The 24796-nt window shown below is 41.4% G+C and overlaps 1 protein-coding gene and 1 pseudogene across 1 annotated transcript in view; both read left to right on the top strand.

Annotated features, from left to right (window-relative positions):
* Positions 1-24796, top strand: part of AGBL1 (AGBL carboxypeptidase 1) — a 754644-nt gene that overhangs the window by 314571 nt on the left and 415277 nt on the right. The window lies entirely within an intron of this gene.
* LOC132668713 (tubulin beta chain-like) overlaps positions 24160-24796 on the top strand; it is a 35678-nt pseudogene continuing 35041 nt past the window's right edge.

Here is a 24796-nt window from a genome sequence, read left to right as displayed (position 1 = left end):
AGATGGCTTCTCAGAAGTGGTCAGACATCAGAGAGCTTAAAGAGAGGAGTCAGAAGGTCCTTGGAAGGACAGTGAATATTTCTCCAGGCTAACATTTCCCAAACTGGTTCTGAGGGATACTAGTAGATTGGTACTAATAGACGTTTCATTAAAAAAGGGTGGTCTGTTGGAAACTATATTTCAGATTTCATTTACATAGATTTTTTTATTGTATAACTTACTAGCTCTGTTGACATATTAACGTGCATGGAGACTGTCTAATAAGAGACGGACTGTGTGGCATTGACTGAACTTATTTGAACAGGGTTCCATTTGTTGATGCATATGTAAGATATCTAAAGGATTATTAGTGATCCTTCAACCTGGGAAATATTTCTCCAGCCTATTAACTGAGATGCAGACAGAAAACAAAGTGTACTTATAAAGAAGCACATTAGCATAGTGGCTGAGAACATGAATTCTGGACCTGGATTACTTGGGTTTACTGCTGATTAGCCCATGTGACCTGGGACAAGAACCTGGCATGGGTTGGGTTATTTGGGGAAACAGACTCTGACATGGAGATTTGCTGTAGGAGGTTTATTGTAGTGTCTTCTTGGGAATGGGGGAAGCTGGATCAGGCATAGGGTAGAGTTGAATTATGGCACAGTTACTACTGAGTTCTTATAACCAGTGAGGAACTCTGTAGCTGGGATGGCTTTTCAGTATTATGGATTAAGGCAAGTAGTTGGAGACTGTCCGTGTTATATCCCACCAGTGACCAATCATTGAATGTGCGGCACCTCCGGAGAGGGGGTGCAAACTTGGGCAAGAAAGGTCCCTTTGAGAACTGTTGTTGTTGTTGTTCTTCTTCTTCTTTTTTAATGTTTGTTTATTTTTGAGAGAGAGTGTGAGTGGGGGAGAGACAGAAAGAGAGGGGGACACAGAATCTGAAGAGAAGGCACAGAACCTGATGAGAGCCTTGAACCCATTAGCTGTAAGATCATGACCGGAGCCAAAACTAGACACTTAACTGATTGAGCCACCCATGTGCCCCTGTATGAGAACTGTTCTTAATGGAGGTACACAACTGTGAGCCTCAGCAACCAATGGCAGCTGAGGAATGAGTTATCTGGTTCTAAAGGAGTACTTTGAGGGACACACTACAGCATCCATTGTGCTTTACTTTGCTCATCTGTAAAATGGGAATAGCAGCAGTATCTTCATAAGGTCTTTGTGAATTAAATGAGTTATTATACAATGTTCCTGATATTTACTAATGCCATATCAGTTTTACAAAAAGATAAAAAAATAACACAAGATAAATACTAGTTGTTTACCATGGAATTCACAATTATCGTTAAACTAAAAACTGAAAGAACAAAGAGAATAAAATTTTTACATTTAGTGAATTAAAAACAATTTCGGTTCCTGTATGTCACTATAGAGTCATAGCTTCCTTAGTCTGGGACAAAGAAGCTTTTACTGCATTCTCTGGTGTGTTCTTTCTCTAATGTAATTATCTGATGAGAGCAGACCACTCCTTCAGAAGCCACTCCCTCAGTCCATATATTTAGTAAAAAAAAAAAAAAAAAATTCAATTCAGGCCAAGATGTGAATTGAATCGAGATTGCTAGATATTGATTAGTGTCTATGAAGTTGATTGCGATGTTGCCCCAATCTAAAAGGACCTGTATCCATAGAAGAGATGGCCTGTCCTAAAACGATGTCAGGAGATTTGATGCTAGATGAGCTGAGACCTTTTTCTAAGTGCAGTGTTAGGTGGAAATGTCCAAAGCTTGGGCTGTACTTTTCAATGTCAGGGCAAAGTATTCCAGTGTTTGTGAGTCCTGATTGGGTTGGGCCTCTCTCCAGAAGGAGACTGCAGCACATTAATGCCCATCATTTGTAGTAGTAATTCTGGAAATTCAGACAGCAAGACTCCCTTCAACAGTAATCAAGGCCATTGAAATCCATCTGATCTAATGTAGGGAAGATTTTTTTTTTAAATCTAATTCAACATCTAGCTATTAATCTAGTCATCTTGGCACTGAGTTACTGGATGTTCTAACTCAGTGGATTTAGCCACTGAGAGACTTAGCATGTAAGCTCTGTAATGCATGTAACCCAATGGATATACCCTCTGACAAACAACTTACTCTCCTAGGGTAGGTCCTTAAAGTCATTGCATTGTATAAAATAGATCATATATCTAGAAGAGTATTCAGAATCTTTTGATTCGACCCAATATTTCATTGCACAGATAAAGAAATAGGCTTGGAGATTGATGCTACTTATACAAGTTTACCCAGTTTCCTAGCATAGATGACATCAAAGCAAAAGACAAGTGAATTTCCGATCTACTAATATTTCCATGAATATAATTTCTTTTGGAGGAACTTTTTATTCCTAATGGATTCTTCCACAGAGGAAGATAGTGTGAGTTGTTGATGCCTATATTTCTGTGATTTGATCATAAAACCATGGGATCTTAGGGAATCTTAGCATTTAGTCCAACTTTCCATCCTATGCTTGAATTCCTTTAGGATATTTCTGCCATGTATCCAGACAGTCTGTGCTGTAATGTGTGTATAGCATGTGAACTTAATTTCTCTCATGCGAACTTATTCCATTGTTGATAATGTTATTGGGAAGTCATTTCTTGAACTATGCTAAAATAGCCTCCTTGGAACTTCTACCCTTGATAACATGTCGAATAAGCTGAATTCCCCCCTCTGTGGACCTTTGCATAATTGAGAACTATCTTCACCTTACTCACATTAGTCTTCCTTTCTCCTGGATAAGCCTCCAGTTTCTTCCACTCCTTTTGTGCTGTGTTTTTGAGTTCTTCCACTGCCTTGATTACTCTCTGAACTATCTTACTCATTAATTCAATACAAGTTTATTAAACATCTGGTAAGAGACATTTGTAAACCTGTAGACATAATGATGAGCACAGCAAGCTGTTCACAGTATATAGAGGTGGAAACAGACAATTTAAAAACAGTACCATACAGTGTTAGACATGATCTGACAGCTGCCAACTATGCAGATGCCCAGAGGAAGGGTGCCTAACTTAATCCTAGGGTCAAGAACAACTTCCTGTGCCATCTGCATTGAGACCTGGAGGAAAAGTTAGTCAGGAGCAAAGCATGTGTGAGACAGTAGAGGTAAGGGGGTGTGAGAACTTTCTATAGAAGAAACTAGCCCCCAGGGCTCTGTGAAGGTGGGATTCCCAGATGAACACCGTTATCATTCTGAAAACCCAATGGCTGTTCGTGAAGCATGTAGCATGATGCATGAAGCTCTTTTGATGGCCTAATCATATTGCTGACTCCTTTTCAATTTGGTGTCCAGTGAAGTCCCCAAGTCCTTTTTTTACACTAATTGCCATTAGAATGAATGTTTCCTGTGGCTTCGCTGGGTAGATGATCCAGTAGGACCAAGTACTTAAAGTACACTTATCTCAATTTCATCTGATTAGATTCCATTCTTGGGAGACCACTTTGGATCTTGACTCTGCCATCCATTTCATTGGGCTACCTCCTAATTTCCATGCAGCCTTCAGTGCTGACAAGCATTTCTAGCATCTTTTTACCATGTCACTGAAACATTTCTTGAACTTGACTGGACCAAGGACAATATACTGGAATACATATCACCAAAGACATAGATCCATTTAGTTATGATCATTCAGCCACTCTCTAATCTATTTTAGTGCTGCCATTGAACCTATATTTCTTTATATAACATGCAAGGATATCTGGAGAGATTCTTGCAAATTTCTCACTGAAGGCCTGTGAAACTCTGTCTCCTTATCTACTAACCTGTCAAAGTGTGAAATGAGTTGGGCTGGCATTGCTGGAAGGATTCACTAAGTTCTTCTTGGTCATAAGTACTGGTTTCTACGATTTCCGCTTCTTTTTCCAGGGTGCCCCAAACGTCCTCCCCCCACCCCCCAAATAAGTTCCAGAATTTTGTTAAGGATCAGTGTCAACCTCATGATTTCATTGTCATTTCTTTCTCTTTCTCAAAAACGGAGGTGCATTTGCCTTGCTCCAGCTTTGTTATTCAGAATTATCTGTAGTTCACTGACCTTGCCTCAGGCTAAAGGTAGGCTCAGCCAGAATCTTTGAAAAGTGAAGAGGAGAACTGAGCTCCTGATTTTGGGTGACTCAGACTTCCTAGGGGCACCTCTCATGCTTGGAAGCTTATAGTTCTTCGTCTTCCCTGTTCCCAGAACAGACTGTTCACCATGCTTGTCAGGATGATTTAGTCTGGAGGCATGAGCACTGCAATTCTCTTGACCTTAGCTCACTGAACTGACATGATACACATGGGTCAAAATCATTGTGGCTTCAGGTAGTTTCATCTAGAAAATTCTTTATTTTACTTCTGTTGACTTAATGCTCTTTTGTACCAACAGAGTTGCCTCCTGGATATGATTAGATCATAGATTATAAAGGTTGTCTGAGTCTTTTTTGATACTATGACACATTACAAGAAATATGTCCTGTGTAGTTTAGGCACTTTTTAATGTGAAAATGTTTTCCACATGTGGTAAGATTGAAGGAGTAAATAGAAAAATTCCTATTAATATAACTTGGGAAGCAACTTAAAGGCAGTGATTCCTGCATAGTGTGAGAGATTTTCTACAAAAGTGTTTCCTTCTTCAAGTAAAATTCTGATAATTTGTATCTTTCTTTTTTTTAGATTTTTTAAAGTATATTTTGTTTTGAGAGAGAGACACAGACTGCGAGCAAGGGAGGGGCAAAGAGACACACACACAGACACACACACACACACACACACACACACACACACACAGAATCTGAAGCAGGCTCCAGGCTCTGAGCTGTCAGCATAGAGCCCAACGCAGGCTCAAACCCATGAACTGTGAGATCATGACCTGAGCCAAAGTTGGATGCTTAACCGACTGAGCCACCCAAGTGCCTCTGTATCTGATTTTCTAATACAGCTGATCGTCAGAATGCCCTGAGGAACTTTCTAAAAACATAGAGTCCAGGGTCACTTCCCTAGAGTTTCTGATTTCTGTTTCAGGAGGGAGAGATAGGACCTAGGAGCCTGTATTTTTAATTTTTTTTTTTAACATTAATTTGTTTTTGAGAGAGAGACAGAGTGTGAGCAAGGGAGGGGCAGAGAGAGAGGGAAACACGGAATCAGAAGCAGGCTCCAGGCTCTGAGTTGTCAATGCAGAGCTTGATACAGGGCTTGAACTCATAAACTGCGAGATCCTGACCTGAGCCACAGTTGGATGCTCAACCAACTGAGCCACCCAGGCGCCCCTGTATTTTTAAGGTAGTAGGTAATTCTGAAAATAGGCCAATTGTATGCTGCTTGTCTGTGGAATCTTTCCGACTGTCACAATGTCAGAGGATTATGGAGAAAGGCTGTGAGCACAGGCATGCGTGCATGTGTCTACGTGCATGTGAGAGAGAGAGGGAAAGAAAGAGAGAGAGAACAAAAATGAACTCCCTAAGAGAAATAGGAAGAAGCCATCTCCATGTGAGAGGCAGTAAACATATTTTTCAAGCATCCCCTGGAGATGAGTTTTGCCACATCTCTGTTCTGCAGTAAAACATATATAGCAGAACACATGTGGTAGAAAATAGGAACCGATATACGAATAAAGCTGGCTAAGACTCCGTACTTAGAGCTTGAACATGGAAGTTTTATAAACAGCAAGATCAAGAATTCTCAGAGATTGATGTCAGAGCACTTATATACAGGAATATCAGTTTACCACAGGCAAGTGCGGGGCAAATCAGCATGGAGTACAAAAAAAACGTTAGTGGACAACCTAGAACCAACAACTTCACCTTTACCAAAGGAGGTAATTCTGTGATTCTGACAGATCCAGAACAAAGAAAATCTCCTTGGCCATATTTCCCCTCTTCCTTTGTAAAGCAGTACAGAAGGTCATCCTAACTGGAAGATTATATTATTGTCTATAGTATACACGTCAACAAATGGTTGGTAAGTAAAATATATCATATATATCGGCCATTTGTTTAAGTACATTGCATGTGGTTCCATGGTATGGGTTCATTCACATATGAACAACATTGGCTACATTCCTTTGGTCCTCATTAAAAGGGCTACTCCAGGTAATATCCACTTCAGCCAGCTAGAATGAGCTAACTGAAGCCTCCAATATGGTGGCCAGAGTGATCAGTGGAGATGAGCTATGCCTCCACTAAAGGCAGCTGAAGGAAGGTTGTTCTGCTTTTGAGAAAGTAATGCAGCATAAATGCCCATGTCGGTCGAAATCCTCTGTGGATCCTGTACTTAAAGCTGCCCAAGTGGGGCTTCTTAGTTATTTCATCTCTTTTGCTGTATATTGTGTATTTATTTTACTTAGTTTGGGTCCACTGGTGATCACTTAACAAAAGAAATTAACTCATGTTTTCTTTGTCACTGAACTACTTTGTTTTTGACTGAATGGGTAAGTCATTATGGGGATAGACACTGCAGAGAAATATTTTTCATGGGAAGAAGGAAGAAGAGGAGCATTTCATGGAGCAATATTATAAAAGCTTCATTTTGTACGGGTGATGACAAATGTGCTAGACCTTTTTGTAACATCCATAACCAAGAAACAGAAATTACATAGGGATGAATATTAGTGTCTTTCATAAGGTATTTTAGTACATACTGGGTGCCATTAATTAGGCAATATTTCTATGAGTTTGAAACTAGGACATCTCCAGAGTCCTGAATGACATTTCCAACTTTATGCTGCCATTCAGTGCCTTTTATGTTGTTTTATATTTTTTTTTTCAGTCTATTGTAAGCATTTAGACCTATAATTTATCATAAAACAGTGAAATTTTGTAGATGGTTTAAGGAAAACACCCCCTTGGCATTTAGAAAGAGTGACCATTCATATGGTTTTGATAATTTCACAGGGCAACCCCAGTTTATATCTGGTTTCCCAGTGTAATTATTCAATACATATCTTTTTATTCTCAAAAGTGTGGATGATATATGATGTGGCCATATTAAAAGGAGTTAACAGAGACACAGCGTATTCAAGTTTAACTGCAACATTAGCAGTTTCTTTGCTCGGTCGGACTTATTTTTTCCAGCTGTGTCTTCTGCAAGAATTGAAACTCCTGTTCCCAAACTTTGCTATATCCAAATATAGTGAACATAATAGAAATACTTGGCAAAGCATAAAGACGAAGACCTTCTCCACTTCCTTTTCTTATTCTTGACCTTATAGAGAGAAGTAACACAAAATAGAGGCAGGTGGCTACATGAAGCCCTTTCTTGCCTTTTGATTAAATAACTCTGCCCTTTTGGGGGCTCACATTCTCAGCTACCACTGAAAGAAAAAACAAAACAAAACATTGGAAGACTCATCTTCCAGGAGTTCCTGATTGTTCAGTGTGTTCCAGAGGAGGTAGTGTCTTTGAGGACAATGTGATGGGCCAAGAAACAGGAGAGAAGATATGGCTGCTGACTTCAGAGAGGGTTAGGGAAACAGTGTTCTTCTACTTCACAAAGGCATCCAAAGCGTACCCATTCCCTGAGTGACTAGGTCATGGGAGCTTTAGGTCTGGAATAGAAAGCAGGGCAGTCTCTCTGTTGGGGTTTCTGTCTCACTCTGAGACCCTGGGGAACCAGATGGGCACTTGCATCTCCAAGTAGCAGTTTAAGACATGTCAAATGTAGGAGCTTCGCCTGTGCCTTCCTGCAGCACCAGCCTTGTGGCAGGCAAAGTGATAGAGAGTGGGTCTATTCAATGCCGTTAAAATTGAAAAAACAGACAACAGCAACTCTAAAACTCCACCTTTGCAACATACGTATGATGGATAGAAAAGAATAGAAAAGGTTTTTCTTTGAAAGTTAAAGTTTAAAAAAAAATGCATTGAGCATAATAGACTGTCAACCACACTATCAAACTTAAAATTATTGCGGGGCACAGCAGACTCACAATGTAAATTTGACAGATAGGGCAACAGCCAAGTGTTGTGCAAATGCTGCCTGGGATCATAACTTCAATTCATCTCCGAAGATTCAACATGAAGGGTCTCCTCTCACGGATACTCATGGCCCTATAATTTCAGGCTCTGTTCTCGCCATGTGGGTGAATACAACCTTGAACCATGTCAACATTTTTCATTTTATTTCAGGCAAATGAATTCCTCCCAGGATATGTGTTTGTGCAATCAGGCATCCTTCTTATCATTGCCTTTGAGCTTTGCCGCTTATAATGCCAAGATAGCCAGAGACATAAATAAAAAGGAATGGAAGAAAAACCCATGTTGCAACAAACAGCAATAATATATTGACTTTGATGAATATTCTTTACTCTTGCCCACACTGGCCTGGAGTTCAGTTACCGCTTTAGCCTTCAATAACTGAGGTTGGGGCAGCTCTTCTGGGAGATTGCACAACGAAATCTAGTCTATTTCATTTCCAGCATTTTGTATTTGGAAACAGAGTGTCTGCTTTGACTTATCTTATCTTTGAGTTTCCAAGACATTGCAAAGTAAAGCATAATACTAATGTTATTGTATATCGGGAGACTACTTACAAAATACAAGTCATTATTTCAGTGCATAGGTTTTAGCTGTGGTATATAGGATTTTCTTTTTTTTATTAAAGAAAAATGTTTTTTTTTTTGAGAGAGAGAGACACAGAGACAGCAAGTGAGTGGGGGAGGGGCAGAGACAGACAGAGACACAGAGTCCGGAGCAGGCTCCAGGCTCTGAGCTGTCAGCCAGAGCTTAATATGGGGCTCAAACTCACTAGCTGTGAGATCATGACCTGAGCCGAAGTTGGCCACTTAACCAACTGAGCCACTAGGTACCCCGATATGTAGAGTTTTCTTAACACAGGATTTGCTCAGCACCCAAAGGCAGAATTCAGTGATGAAGATGTGTGTGTGTGTGTGTGTGTGTGTGTGTGTGTGTGTATACACATTTTTTGTTTGTTTGTTTTTTGCTAAGTCCTAGATATTGTTCTAGGTCTAAAGAAGCAGAGACACAATCTTGTCCTAAAAAGCACACAGTCAAGCTGGAGAGACAGACCGAGAAGAGCGAATCACCACATGTCATAATACATGTTTTAATGAGTGCATCAGTAAAGTTGTGGAAGCAAAGATGAGGCATGTGGAGAATTAATTTGCTGTAGAGAAACACTGGAAGTATCACCGTTTATAGGCAATAATTATAGTCCAGTAATTTTAAGCTGGACTTTGAAAGAGTAAGGACGTTATAGGATTTGTGAGGAAGTAAGATTGGATTATAGTTTAACTCCATGTTATATATTTTGTAAAAAAAGATTCTTTTAAAAAATTTTTTAATTTTATTTAAATACAAGTTAACATATAGTGTAATGATTTCAGGAATACAATTTAGTGATTCATCACTTACCTATAACACCCAGTGCTCATCCCAACAGGTGCCCTCCCTAATGCTCATAGCCCATTTAGCCCATCCCCCTACCCAACACCTTTCCAGCAACCCTCACTTCATTCTCTGTGTTTAAGAATCTATTATGATTTGCCTCCCTCTCTCTCTTTTTATCTTATTTTTCCTTCCTTTCCCCTATGTTTATGTTTTGTTTCTTAAATTCCACATATGAGTGAAATCGTATATGTACCTTTCTCTGACTGACTTATTTCGCTTACCAGAATACACTCTAGCACCATGCACATTGTTACAAATGGCAAGATTTCATTCTTTTTGATTGCCAAGTAATACTCTATCGTATATATATAGACCACATCTTTATCCATTCATCCATCGATGGACATTTGGGCTCTTTCCATACTTTGGCTATTGTTGATAGTGCTGCTACAAATGTTGGGGTACATGTGCCCCTTCGAATCAGCATTTTTATATCCTTTGGGTAAATACCTAGTAGTGCAATTGCTGGATCATAAGGTAGTCCTATTTTTAATTTTTTTAGGAATCTCCATACTGTTTTCCAGAGTGGCTGTGTCAGTTTGCATTCCTTAAAACAGGATTCTTAAAGTGGGTGTTTACTATGTGACAGGAACAGTGTCAGGCACTTAAAATTACCAAAGCCTATTTAATTCTCATGACAATTCTATGGGAGAGGTAATATCAAAATCCCTTGTGCTGGTAAGGAAATTGACACTCAGAGAGGTTAAGTAACTTATTCAAGGTCACACAGCTATGAACTGGTAGAGTTGGGAATTGAATCTCGTCTGTCTGACTGCAGAGTCCTAATGCATAATGACACTTTTGCTGTGAAGACAGGTATTTCACTCATCATCCTTGCATTATCAGTATTTTAATGGGAACTTTTTCCTTATAAATGGTGGTCTTATTAATTAGCTCACCATATTTGAGACCCCACTAGGAACCTGCTTTCCAGAACTGAGACTTATATGAGGTCAGGGGAGTGTGGTGCCTGCCTTGGGATCTGGGACTATCCATTTCCATGTCAGTTTCACTACTCAAGTGATCTTGGAAAAGTTACATACAGTCAGACAGCCCCATCTCCTCATCTCTAAGATGAATGTAAGGACCAAGTATTTAGTAAGGTTAAAGGAAAGGACACGTGTGGACGGCTTAGCACAGTGCCTGGCACATAATGAGGGATTCATGAAGGCATTGGTCACTATATACATTTCTAAGTAATTTTCAATCTACCAGCTCAAATGACCCCAACCTTTGTAGGAAAACTGTCCTCAAAGTTTGCTTTGGTGTCAGGACTAGAAAGTAACATAACTTCATGTAAAACATTTCTGTAACTCAGAATGACCTTCATCCCAGTTAGTCTTAGTTAATACGATTCTCTTTTACTTTATTACTGATTCTGGGTGTTTATGCAGTGTCTGACAAGCCTTAAGATTCCACATGCATTTTAAAATGTTAATGCTTACCTAATAGACCGTGTCAGCTTAGGGGTGAATCGTGGTAATTATATTAGAGGCCTGCTATGGTGTGGCAAATGTGATCTACCCTTTGACTTCCTGGAACCTACATTCCATGATACCCTCAGCTGAGACTCTTGGTTGGCCTGATTTGGGGCAGGTAGTTTTAAATAACCTCAAATCCTTCCCATCCCTCCAGCAGCTCTGAACATGCCAGGGCACTGGAATCCACGAGAGTTCTGAATCGCCTGTCCACCAACCAGTGTGGAACTCGGGGACTCACCTCTTATCCTCCCCTCCTTCCCCTGAATTGGGATACTCCATGCTTCTTGGCCCCTAGCTTCCAGAACTGGGCTTCAGCTTGGCGACTCAGGATTTTGTTCGTCTAGACCCAACTTAGACTTGCCCAGGCATTCAATCGCCCAACAAATGACTATGTACATGCCAAATTGGAATTAATAGAAATCAATATTAATACTTTTTAAAGTTTATTTATGTATTTTGAGAGAGAGAGAGCGCACAGAAGGAGCGGAGACAAAGGAAGAGAGAATCCCAAGCAGGCTCCAAACACACAGCATGGAGCCCAATGCAGAGCTTGAACCCATGAACCATGAGATCATGACCTGAGTCAGTCAGACACTTAGTTGACTGAGTCACCCAGGCACCCCAATATTAACACATTATTAACTAAAGTTCACACTTTATTCAGATGTCCTTAACTTTTACCTAAGAGTTTTTTGTGGGGTTTTTTTTGTTTGTTTGTTTGTTTTTGGTCCTAGGATCCTATCCCTGACCTCACATTGCATTTAGTTGTCATGACTCCCTAGGCTCCATTTGGCTGTTAGTTTCTTGGATTTTTGTGTTTGATGACCTGGATACTTTGAGGAGTACTGGTCAGGTATTTCATGGAATGTCTTTTAATTGGGATTTGCCTGATATTTTTCTCATGATTAGACCAGGGTTGTGGGTTTTAGGGAAGAAGACCACAGGTGTATAGAGCCATTTGCATAACATCATATTAAAGGTACCTGCTGTCGACAGGACCTATCGCTAGTGATGTTGATTTGGCTGAGCTGGTATTTGTCAGGTTTCTCCACTTGAGAGTTACTGACCATGCCCCTGGCCCCTTCCCATCCCTACTCTTTCTCTCCTGTACTCTTTTTGACCAACAAATACCATCAGGTCACCACAAAAGGATAGCACAGATAAAAAGAGCTTTAGATAAAAGCCTGAAGGAGGTTGGGAGATCAAAAGCCTGAGGCTATTCTGTTTTGAATTTAATTTTTTTCTGGGTCCAGTGGACAGAATTTTCTTTGAGAATAATGAGGAGCAGGCTGCAGACAGGTATGTTAGCACAGGGACGGGCCACACTGACTGGAGTGACCCCTGTCTCTTCACTCTGGTGGAGGCCAGGCTGCATACTGGAGGACCACCCATGCTGGAGGACCGTCCTGCTGAATCACATTGGGATCAGCTTTCACCTGACTAGGTGCTACGAGCAAAGTGGCCGGGGGTGGCCCTGCTGTGGCTTGAGCCAGGGAAAGTCTGACAGGCACCAGTTAAAGACGGTGGTCAGCAGCCTGGTAGGAATGTGGAGAAGTGACCCAGTTGGTCTTGGAGAGATGAGGATTCTGAGTGAATTCCTTGAAAGGAGATGAATGAATTTCCTTTTGCTTTCCTTTTCACCAGTGGCCACTTAATTAATGGAGGGGTAGAGGACCTTGAAGCAGAGTCAGGATGGATGGCCTCATTCTAAGCAGACTTGTTTACCATCCTGTAGAAGGGGAAGGTGGCAGCTCCTGTTTAGGGCTGTGCCACAGAAATGAAGTCAGTGTATATAGGGAGAGGGAGGTGCAGGGAAACATTAAGTGGAATGCGGCCAACTGAGGAAACCAGTCACTCCAAAATTTTCCCCCTGATGCATGGATCAACAACTTTGAGTGTCCTTCACATTCTTGGAGAGAGAAGTTTCACTGTTGGAGCATCTACATCTATGGCTGGGTAGGGGTGTGTCCCGGAGAACTGTGGCATCGGCTGTGGTCTTTGGCACCCACAGGGGGGCACCCCTCAACCTTAGCTACCAGTGACAACACACACCCAGTCTCCAAGCTTTAGCTTTTTTCTGTTAGGTATGATGAACTCATTAATGCCTCCACCAGGACAATCCAAAAAACTGATATTGAGTAAAGGAGGGGGGTGGTTGGGATATACACGGTATTTTTTTTGGACCACTCTCCCCCTTCTTCTTCTTTTGCCATCTAGAATTTATCCTTGTAGCCCTTTTCCCTTGGGAGCAATGATTTACCAAAACAGTAACTATGGGACCAAGTTTGTAAGGTTTTCCCAACTGTATCCCACCATCCAAAGTGGGACACGTACAAAGAGTTCTGGTTGATCCAGATCATGGAGGAATCTACAGGTATCTTGAGACCTGTCTACAAACCCAGCCAATCTAGCCGAAATATTTGATAACTCCCTATCCCTAGTCATTTCAGCTTTTGCACAAAATGGAATCTAGGTAGTTACATGACTAAATTCACCTTTCTGATGACTGCCGAGCATCTGGGTTAATCACTGCCATGTAACCCATTGTTCACATAAGCCAGGGTTTTATGAGTCTTACTTCCTTTGACCTTTATTCTAACTGCCCAGTTAACCGACAACATGTGTCTACAAAATGAAAAAAAGGTCCACTTGCTTTATACTGAATTCGATAATATCTGACCTTGCTCCTCAGCTATAGTGTATATTGTTTAGATCATGAAATTGATGAGGCGAAGGAGAAGGGATGCTGAGAGGGAAATAACCAGAATGAACAGGAGCAGAGAGGAAAGCCCTCACAGTGCATTTTGCTTACATTTAAATTAACTGATGCTAATTTATTTACTTATTATATTTATGGGATGCGCCCATTGCTTATTAGCCCCTGGGTACATCTTAAAAGGATCATAAAAAGAGACACTCCTTGTCATTATGGCTAATTAACATTCAAATTGACTAACTAACTAACATTTAAGCGCTAAGAATAAAATCGGTCATGGGCCAGTCAACATTTTCATCAAATGTCCTTAAATAGAATCCATTAGTTGTCCCCCCCCCCCCCCCCTTTTCTACCTGCTGCCAAAAGATCTGACACCAGAGAGCATAGGAATTGATCAGGGGAGCTGGGTTGTTACTGTTGTGACATTTGATACCTGTTGTGTTTCTGGGCTCATACAAGGTAGTAGGCACAGCTTGATTGAATGGACACGGCTGCCTCCCCAGAGTGGCTTATCATCCAGCTATAACTGATACAGAAGAAACGAACACATAACATCCGGGGTTTATATGTCCTATTTTTTTGGATTCATTTCGTTCACACAGCCACAGCAATTACTGAAGCTTATAAATTAGGATGTGCATCCAATAGTAAGTTTTTTTGATTGAATATATATGCTGAAATATCCTTGAGCTACTGTAAATCTGTTCAGTTGAAACATAGGCAAGACAGGGAGAAAAACTGATTGGCCACCTCTGATGGTTCTTTCCATCATTTCTAGTAGGAGGGGAAGAGACAGGGCAGGAAATTCACTTTGCAGTCATTTACCTACCCAAGTAAATGTCAACATAAACACATAGGGGTCCCATGTTAAAATTATGTCCGTATTTAATTTTTTATCCCTTCTTCCATTTATGTTCTTGATTTCTCCCCCTGTCCCCCACCTCTTTCAGCTCTTAGTTGAGGTTATGCTGAACATATTGTCTGAAATAAATTGGGGAAGTCTGAGACCAGGCAGGGAGAAAATACACACTGTGAGTTATGATGGTGTTCCACTAAGTATGGTGGGGAGGCTCCTTCCTGTCAGGAGAGGTCCAGGCTGGATCTGGACCTCCGTTTCCCCAGCTGTACAAAAGGAGATTGGGCTCAGCTGATTCTGAGAGCTCATCTCACTGCCCCCCAGTGAACTTTTCTTTCTTAGTGAACTTGCCCATGAACATCCTGCAGATGTGGCTCAGGATGGCGGTTGCAGGAAACTGTTGGGCTCACGTGAGGATGCAGATGTTTGGTGAGAATGCTCTGAAGATTGAAGGTCAAACCAACTCAAACAACCTGACTCAGTATTTTCACTTTAATCAGACGTTGGATAAATTCACATTTCTTTTTTTACTTATTTAAAAAAACCTTTTTAAGTTTATTTATTTTGAGAGACAGAGAGGGAGGGAGGGAGAGAGACAGAGAGAGAGAGGGAGGGAGGGAGGGAGGGAGAGAATCCCAAGCAGGCGCCAGTGCAGAGCCCGATGTGGGGCTTGAACTCATGAACCAGGAGACCATGACCTGAGCCAAAATTAAAAGTCGGATGCTTAACTGACTGAGCCACCCAGGTGCTCTGATAAATTCACATTTCTAAAGAATCCTAAGTTTTAAGCCATAAAAAGTGCTCCATTAAGGCAACATTTTCAAGAATCATTTTCATGTAAATCAGCTCAAACCAAATGACAGATTTATGGCACTGTGTCAAATATTGAGATGCAGGGGACTTCTTTAGAACTTGGAACACCTATGGCTAATTTTCAAGTTAGTCACTAATCTAGAGTACACTAGAGGTGAAGCAAATGGGCTCTGGAACCAGAATTCTGAAATTTCCAGACTAGCTGGTAACCTTGGACATGGTAGTTAGCCTCTCTGAGGGTCAGATTCCTCACCAGTGGAATAGGTAGTAGAACCTATCAATTAAATGAGATAATCAAATAAAGTGCTTAATCCTCTGCCTGGCATATACTAAATGCTCAATAAATTGTACATTATTGTTATTGTAGTAAATATCAATATCCTAACAACACAATGCTAATTATTACCAACTGTATTGGCTTCTTATTTTAGCTAAAATTTATTATCACCATGAGTCCTCAGAGTCTAAGGAGACATTTCAATTCAGTCTCTTCCTCTGAGATGGTAGTTTGAGTGTCTCCTGGAGGTGACCATAATGTAGACTTCTTAGCTTTTTCTTTTGAGCCTTCCCTCTCTCCCTTTTGCTGGTTCATCTCTTACTGAACACCCTAGTTCTGAGCCTTAGCATGCAGATACATAATTGCTGACTTAACCTCTCTCGGTAGTTGAAGGAAGAATGTGTGTGTGTGTGTGTGTGTGTGCGCGCGCGCGCGCGCGCGTGCGCGCGCATGAATGTGTGCCTACTGACATCCTGTCAAGACTAAGATAGTGGAAGTTCCATCTCGCCTATGAGCTATGCATCTCTAGAGGCAGATGGGATGGAAGAGAAAGGGAAGGATTCAGTAGGTAGTAAACCAAAGAAGAGATTCAAAATAAGTATCTAAAAGTGGGTAAATATGGAGAATAGTACAATTAAGGAACAAAATAGACATTAAATGTAGTATGAGTGTCCATTGGTTTCTGTTGTGGAGAAAATGGCCTTGTCTAGGATCGGCTTCATGTACAAGGAGAGTTTGGAGGCTAGGAAATCCTAGCTAGTTTCCATCCATTCAGTGGACAGTCGATGTCTTCCCACTACGTGACCAGCTCTGTGCTTAAACACTGTAGAAGAGTGGCAGATACCAGAAGCGTGGCCTTTGCTGCAGTGGCAGATACACTAAGTTAATGGGAAGAATTATAGTAGTGATAATAGTGATTGACAACAACAATCTCAGAATTATTATTTTACAAACACAGCAGAGCAGCAGCTGTTAATAAGGAGTAGGTACCCAAAGTTAATTACTTTTAATGACTCGGTTAAGGAAAGACTGAGGAAGGAATGTATGAACAGTTTTCAGAGAGAGTGACTGAGGACCTGCTTATGGTTCTGGAACATAACTGGAGGGGAGTAGAGAATAAATAAGCACCGAGCTTAGCACTTCTAATCTTTCAACACTCTGCAACTCCATCAAAGTAAAACAAGCCTGCCTTAACAAATTTGGACATAGCATCAAACTTGCAGAGTGGTCTGAACAAGGTGTTCATGTGTGTTTGTGTCTATTCCATGATTCTGAACTTCTTAGAGATTTTCCTTTGAAACCATCATTAGGACAGCCTTCCCTCTACTTACTACCACCAGAGAGGGTGAACTCTGAAAACGTTATTGTTTTAATGATTTTGTAAATTAGCTCCACTTGAGGACATTCAGTGTGTGCATTAAGGTATGTTCAGAAAGGTGAAATGAGAAACGTTGAGTGAAGAATTCTAAGGATCTTGACCTCAACTCTCCTCCCCAAGGCCTGGTATTTATAGAAATAATATTGGCTTTTTGTGGAGCACTAGGCCAGCGATCTGCTACCGCCCTTCCCCGGCAGAGACAGGAGAGAGGGCTGTAAATCAGATAGAGCCAGCACAGCTCCCGCTCCAGGGCTCCATTGTGTTATCATTATGAGACATTTATTGAGTACCATAATTTCAAGAAACAGAGTGAGATGCAGTCCCTTCTCTACAGTCCAGTGACTTCATAGAACCGCCTTGTCTTGTCCCTTGAAATTCTTTTTCTCCCACTGTTCATGCAATTGTCCCAACTTCGCTGGGTCCTGCTATCTGTCACAGTCTCACATGACCCTAACCATGGCCGGTGACTAATGTGACAGCCCATTTTACAAGAACATCGACAACTCCATATAATACTGATTGAACACTTTTGGGTGGAGGTGAGGGGTCAGGTGATAAAAAGTTGAAAAAAGGGCAAATTTTACTCTTAAGGACTCCCAACTTCTTCATCTCCTTCCTTCCTACCTCTCCATTTTTGTTATGGGTGCCCGTGCAGAGTGGAGGATAAGAACATGAGCTTGAGCCATCTGAGGTCAAACCTGGCCTCCCAATTGCCAACCAGGTATCCTTGGACATGATCCAGCCGGGTCTCAACAGAATTTAGCTAAGTTCTTTTTTTCTTATCTCATTATCTCCCAATACTCCCTAATCAGGAAGTTGCTTTGTTCCTCTGTCTATTCTTTTTTTTTTTTTTTTTTTTTTTTTTTCTTAAGTTTTACTTATTTTTTGAGAGAGACAGAGACAGCGTGAGCAGATTAGGGGCAGAGAGAGAAGGAGAGAGAGAATCCCCAACGGGTGCCTTGCTTGTCACCACAGAGCCCGATGGCGGGGCTCAAACCTATGAAACCATGAGATCGTGACCTGAGCTGAAACCAAGAGTCAGACGCTTAACCGACTGAGCCACTGAGGTGCCCCTTGTCTGTCTACTCTTTAAATACCATGCACTTTGTTAGGAGTGACCTCCTCATTACTTCCCTTGTCCTCAAATTATCCGGGATGAACAGATTTGGCAAGTGAAAATACAGTCCTCAAATTATCCAGGATGAACAGATTTGTCAACCAGTTAAATTTGAATTTTAAATAAAATACCAGGTAGTTTTTTTGTTGTTGTTGTTTTGTTTTGTTTTTAGCATAAGTATGTCAAATGCAATATTTATGGGGTATACTTCTAAAATTTTATCTAGTTATCAAATTTAAAATTCAGATTTATGGGTCACCTGGGTGGCTCCGTCGGTTAAGCATCCAACTCTTGTTTTGGGCTCAGGTCACCATCTCACAGCTTGTGAGTTCAAGTTCTACCTTAGGCTCTGCACAGACAATGCAGAGCCTGCTTGGGCTTCTCTCTCTACGTCTGTCTCTTTCTGCCCCTCCCAGCTCTCTCTCTCTCTCTCAGAATATACAAGTAAACATTAAAAAAATTAAAAATTAAAAAATAAATTTCAGATTTAATGGAGAGTCTATTTTATCCAGCAACCCCCTCCCTCACTCTCATTTGCCTACCAAACAATATGTGTTATTGAAAGCCTTGCTTGGAAGTGGCAAACTCAAAAGTCTGTAGGGGCTAGGGTTGGGTACTCACAGGGTGACAGGCTGGAGAGCCTGTTGTAACCCGGAAGTGCATGTAACCCGGAAGTGCATGTAGGGCAGCAACATCTCACCTCCAGCTTGTTGTTTCTACGTGTAAATGAAGGTGGGACTCATGTTGCTAATTTTCAAGTGCATTTGGAAATTAAAAAAAACAAATTATGTGTTATTTGCCATTATGTAAATGTTAGAACTGGTTAAATATTTAAAAAGTTATTCATGGGTCTTTGATGCAAAAACTTTGGCTAGGTGGATTTCTTTTTTCCCCTGTAGACTTTCTGCAATAGCTCACACTAGAGATGGTGTCTCTTTCAGCTGACCTCTGTGAGTGGCTCCATTCTGATGGCCCAGTAGTTATGGCTCTGTATGGTAGATCTTGATATTTTCCAAGAAAACGATAAACTCCAAGATAGTAGGGACAATGTTCATCTTTGAGTCCCGTGGGCTCCATGTTTAATGTATTACTGGTTGAAAGGATGACTGAATGAGAGAATATGTAAATGAATAAATTCTAATTTATCTGGATTCAAGTAAGGTTATCAACAGGGCCAAGAATAAAAGTAAGAAAAGGGTAACACTGAGCAAAGCACAGAAACCTACATATTTTGAAACTATAACCAGGCAGGGACAACTTTATTCCATTATGGTGTGGCTCTGTGTCATCTACATTGTCTCCAGGCATTGTGAAATGAGTGAGTGCCTCCTCTCTACAACAGCTGCACTCCATAGGCCCCATGTACTTCAACAGCTCATGGCAAAGAGGTTGTATAAGCAGAAGCATGCCCAGTTTACTTAGGGAGGATCTTTATGTCAGTGCACAGAGTCCAGGTGAGGATAGCCTCTGAGACACTGAAGGGGCCTCTAGCTGGTATCCTAGTTGGCTTTATCTTTGGAGTTTCAGCAGTAAATCTTGTTCTGGAAAGAAATTAATTTTAAGTCCCTCAATATTAATAGAAGCATTAAGGACTGGTATAATAAAAGTTTATTGACTAATTTTCTACCATAATATGTCTGTGATTTCTGTGCAGCCATATTATATTTTTATGAAATGGAAACACTGTGTTCATAGGCTGCATAATAATGGCAGTAAAAGAGCAAAAGATACTTTGAAAATCATTCACTGGGATCTAAGGCATTTTGGGTGAGAAAATTTAATACCATTTTCATGGGGGATGCATAGAGTAATTTACAAAAAAATAATAAGGGAATCTGCCCAACCAGGGAAATGCTAAAAAGCACATAATACAGTCATGATTGGTTCATATATTATTTGGTTCTACTCAAATGTAGACAACTTTGTAAAAGTCTTCTAGTTCATCAAGAAAGGAGAAGTTGAGGGTATGATCAAGAGTCTGTCATCAAGGGCTATACTGGTAAGTGTGATTGTTTTTCCTCTGCCATGAGATGGAGAAAATAATAATCATAATGACAACAGGACCCATAATAGTGAATGAAAGTTAACCACTTTATTTCAGTCACTGTGTGTAGTATTTTATAGATACTGTCTCATTTCTTCCTGACAACCAACCTATACGTTCAGTTTTCTTATTAGATGAGGACACAGGTCCAGTATTTTGCCGCAGCACATATAGCTTGTGAATGACATCATTGATACTCTACCCCAAGAGGAAGTGCTTACTCACCATGCATTTAACATGACCACCTGCTAGAGGCCACAATGTGGACACAATGGGAATGGAGCCAGGGAGCAGCAATCACATTCCAAAACCCTCTCATAAGTGCATGGAACCAAGGGGCACAGTCAGAATAAAGTACCTTTTCTGAGGACAAGAGTTAAGTGGGACACACATCAGAATCAGAGTCAGGTATGGAAACAACGTTGAGAAACACTGTAATCAAACACAGTGATGAGAATGGACGGTAGAGTCAGGGTTTTACATTTGCCCAGGAGTCAGAAATAGATGGACTAAAGCCCTAACCTATACAATTAGAGATGTAGTTGATGAGCAAGGCCAAAAACCATCTGACCACAAGGACTCAAGGAAGGTGACCTGTTCAAATTGGGCAGATTTAAAGGCTTACCAGTACAGACTTGTTTTGGAAGGGCTATCTGTGTGGTTATTGGGCCATGTATCTGTATTAAGTAATTCTAAGAGTGATGTTGCTCATATAGCAAATTGGGAATGCTGGAGAAGATTGCCATTGATCACTGAAGAATCCTTTAAACTGGTGAAGTCCAAATCTGACTTTTTATCTTTCATATTGACCTAGTATTTCTCTTTGGAGCTGCAAGCTCTCTTTTTGGAGCTTCATGCTATGGAAAGGAAAGAAAAAATTCCAGCAGCTTTCTCCATTTCCTGCTCAAACAAAGTTTATAGCCTTTTGAGGAAAGATGAACACATAGAGTAGACTGCTTTTATGGCCAATTCTGTTTAAATTAATGACTTTGAGAAGTGTGGAAGATGATATGGCAGTTGGTGTGCCAGTATCATAGCTATATTTCTAGGACACTGTCCAGTTACCTGTGCCAACAAGCCCATGTCAAGATGCCGCCATAACCCATAAAGGAACAAAATGACAGTGTTCACACTTTTGTATTATAGGTATATTGTGTCCATGTCATTGGAAGAGTTAGGTGGTTTCCCTTCCTCAGAATGTAACCATGGCAATTGTCCAACCAAAAGGTCCATTCACTGGGTTGAATATAATCTTGGTGGAGCTGGAAGGGGGTGCTAAGCCAGCCTCTTCTACCTGTGGTGACAGCAGTGAGCCACTGGGGAGACAAGCCCAGTAGGACACCAACCAACAGCCCAGTGTCCAGTTGAGTGCTCAGGGACTGGGGTGGGATCAGTCCTTGGAGAAGGCAGGATCAGAAGAGGTTAGGATAGGTTCAAGTCATGCTCTGAAGAGCTCTGATCTTCAGAGTCAGAAGGAGAACAGTCCCCTTAGGAATAGGGGCAGATTTTAACACAACAGATGGAGTTGGGGACATTAGGAGCCCAGTAGCCTCAGGAACTGAGAAGGGAACAAACAGCAAAGGTAGGAACCGAACCTGATTTAAAACAACTGTGTGCATGTATCCAGGAGGCTGTGCCTGGTTTCAACTGGGTACCAGCCATGTGGTGTGTAGGGCTCAGCTGAACTTAAAAGCACATGATAAGGTCATAAAACACACACTCTTCTCTTTGAATCTGTAGGAGCAGATTAAGAGTGGAAAAGATGATATTCTTCCCTACCCCTAAATATACCCAGGGCCACATTGTCATGTAATGCACTATCAAGGTATAGTGTAATGGAATGAGCATGAGTTTAAGAACCAGACAGAGCTGCTATCAAATGCTGGTTTCATTCCTTGCACCTGTGTCAACTTATGTATCCCGACTAGACCCCACTTCCTCATTTGTAAAAGGAATGTAATCATATCTACCTCATAGTGGTTTCTAAAAAATAATTGAGAATTTAAAGTACAGACCCTGACCCAAAGTATATTTTCAATATTGCTATTAGTAATCATGACAATGACAGAGGATCATTTTAGATCTTTCCTTATTGGTAAACAACTTTTTCTTTCATTCAGTCCACTATTATGGCTATAGAAAATGGGCCAGGCTGAATGTCACTCTGGGAAATAAGAAGATGTAACAGTGAGAAAACCAGTGATAGAAAAGAAAGAAAGTAAGAGGTCCACCTCTTGTAGCTCTGGTAGGTTCTGGGAAGGAGAAGAGAGGCAGACAGAAGGCAACTGGTTAGTCATACCCACCCTGGTTTCCATTCTCAGGGCTAAAGTGTTTGGGGGGAAAATGTAGGTGAAGAGGTTTCGGGAGAGATTGATTCCTCTATTTAGAAACCTGGAAGACAAAGCAGAGAGGTGAGATGGCCATGTAGGAGGGTCCACCAGCAAGGTGAGGTGGCTGCAGAAAAGTAAAAGTGATGGGCTGGCGTAATGGGTATATTGCTACCCTCTCTAGATACCCCCTTGACCAGCCTGTGCACCTCTCCCCAGATACTGTGTTGACTGTGACAAGAAACAAGAGAGAGAGAGAGAGAGAGAGAGAGAGAGAGAGAGAGAGAAGGGGAAGGAGGGGCAGAGAGAGAGAGAGAGAGGGAGAGAGAATCCCAAGTAGGTTCCATGCTGTCAGTGCAGAACCTCATGCAGGGCTTCATCCCATGAACCATGAGGTCATGACCTGAATGGAAATCAAGAGTCAAGATACTCAACAGACTGAGCCACCCAGGTGCCCCTAAAAAGACAATTTAAGTCAGAAGAAACTGAGATACCTTGATTTGAAATTTAATACTTTCCTTATTTGGTGGGATGGGGTCTTGGGAGACACGAAAGAGGCCACATTGTCTTTGCGTGTCTGAGCTGGAGTGGGAGCACATTTGTGGCCGAGTTTCCTGGGTGTTATAATTACTGTGGGCATCACCCTATTTGCTCCCCGTGGGGGTGAGTGTGCATGAATCAAAAGCCTGAAGCCCATCCCTCTGGGGATACACAACCTCCTGGCCAGCTGACAGGAGTAGCAAGTTCACCATGGGCATCTGGAGAGAGAGAAATCTACAAGGTGTGTAAACTTGTCATAGCCTTTGGTGCTTACAAAGATGTGACTTGTTGCTATTGCGATACCTCTGGGACAAATGGGTTATAATAGGAAAGTGAAGGAAAGTGAGTGAAGGCTCGGGTAGGTCTGGGGAACTTTCTTTCTGGCTGATGCAGTAAACTCCCTCCTTTGGGGACGCAGCGGGGCACTCCAACATCAGCTTGGATTTATAGATCTTCACCACTGAACTCTTCTCATTGTCAGGCATGACAGACGCTGTACTCCATGAAACATGAGTAAGAGCCTGCCAGGCAGTGTGGTAATATACTGCAGCCTGCAATTGCCATGCCCTGTCTAGACCTACCTTCCCTTTTTCTTCCAACCTGGAGCACAGTTCTGTGGTTGATTTTCCCCTCCACCTGGGCTCAGATGAGTTCGCTCATCCATTTCTCAGGAAGAGGAGCCAGTTGAAACAAATAAATAAAGTGGAAAGGAAAGACAACTCAGCAACCCAAACCCCTCCATTGAGCTGTGACTCGGGAATTATAGCACATTGTATTAAACCATTTCTTCTTGATGCATTTGGGGCTGCGGAAAAGCCGACAGAGACATATGGGAAAGGCCCTGTTAGCAGCATTGGGGCTGTCGTGTGATAAATGACACAATATGTCAAGGAACATCTGTTATCCATCATGCTTCCTTCCTTGGTACACTTGGAATGAAGGGAGAGAGAGAGAGAGAGTGTTGGGGAGGGGGTTGAGGGGGGTACATATTAAGAGAAAGCAAGACTAGACAGTTGGAAGAAGATGGGAAAAGAACTGCTGACCCTCAGAGAGCCAAAGTGATTCAGGAAGACAGGTTAGCCAGAGCAAGTCCCTCTAGTGGCAAGTCCTGACATTGTCCCTTTCCTCTCTCTCCCTTTGTTTTATTTTTTAAAAATTTAGCTAGTTGAGGGTTGAGTGTATGAAACCATCATGCCGTCAGGTGAGGGATTGGGCCTGGCCGCCCAGCTGTGCTGGTCCTTTCCTTCTCCAGACACACCGCTCTGGAGCTGCATTGGATCTCTCCAGGCCAGACAGACTCAATCAAGCATCCTGCAACTTCTTTGGCATGACAGGCTATGTTAGAAATGTCTGAGAGAATTCTCTGAAGCCTGCGTTTGAGAGCAGGTTTTGCACCATGAGGGAACTTACATTTTGGATTTCTCAGCATTTCATTTTTCTAACGTTCCTATCATGGTAATGTAAATGGTCCGTCTTCCCTATCTGGATGCAGGGTTTTTTGTTGTTGTTGTTGTTGTTTGTTTGTTTTTATTTTTTTGGTTTTATTTGCAGAACATCAACTTATTTATTTATTTATTTATTTACATCCAAGTTAGTTAGCATACAGTGCTATAATGATTTCAGGAGTAGATTCCAGTGATTCATCCCTATGTATAACACCCAGTGCTCATCCCAACAAGTATCTTCCTTAATGACCCTTCCCCATTTAGCCTATCCCCCAATCCTCAACCCCTCCAGCCACCCTCAGTTTGTTCTATATATTTAAGTCTCTTATGTTTTGTCCCCCTTCTTATTTTTATATTATTTTTGCTTCCCTTCTCTTCTGTTC

This window comes from Panthera onca, chromosome B3 (assembly GCF_046562875.1).
Source record: "Panthera onca isolate mPanOnc1 chromosome B3, mPanOnc1 haplotype 2, whole genome shotgun sequence".
In the NCBI taxonomy this organism is placed as follows: Eukaryota; Metazoa; Chordata; class Mammalia; order Carnivora; family Felidae; genus Panthera; species Panthera onca.
The sequence above is the reverse complement of the archived record's forward strand: the minus strand, read 5'-3'. Positions and strand labels throughout refer to the sequence as shown.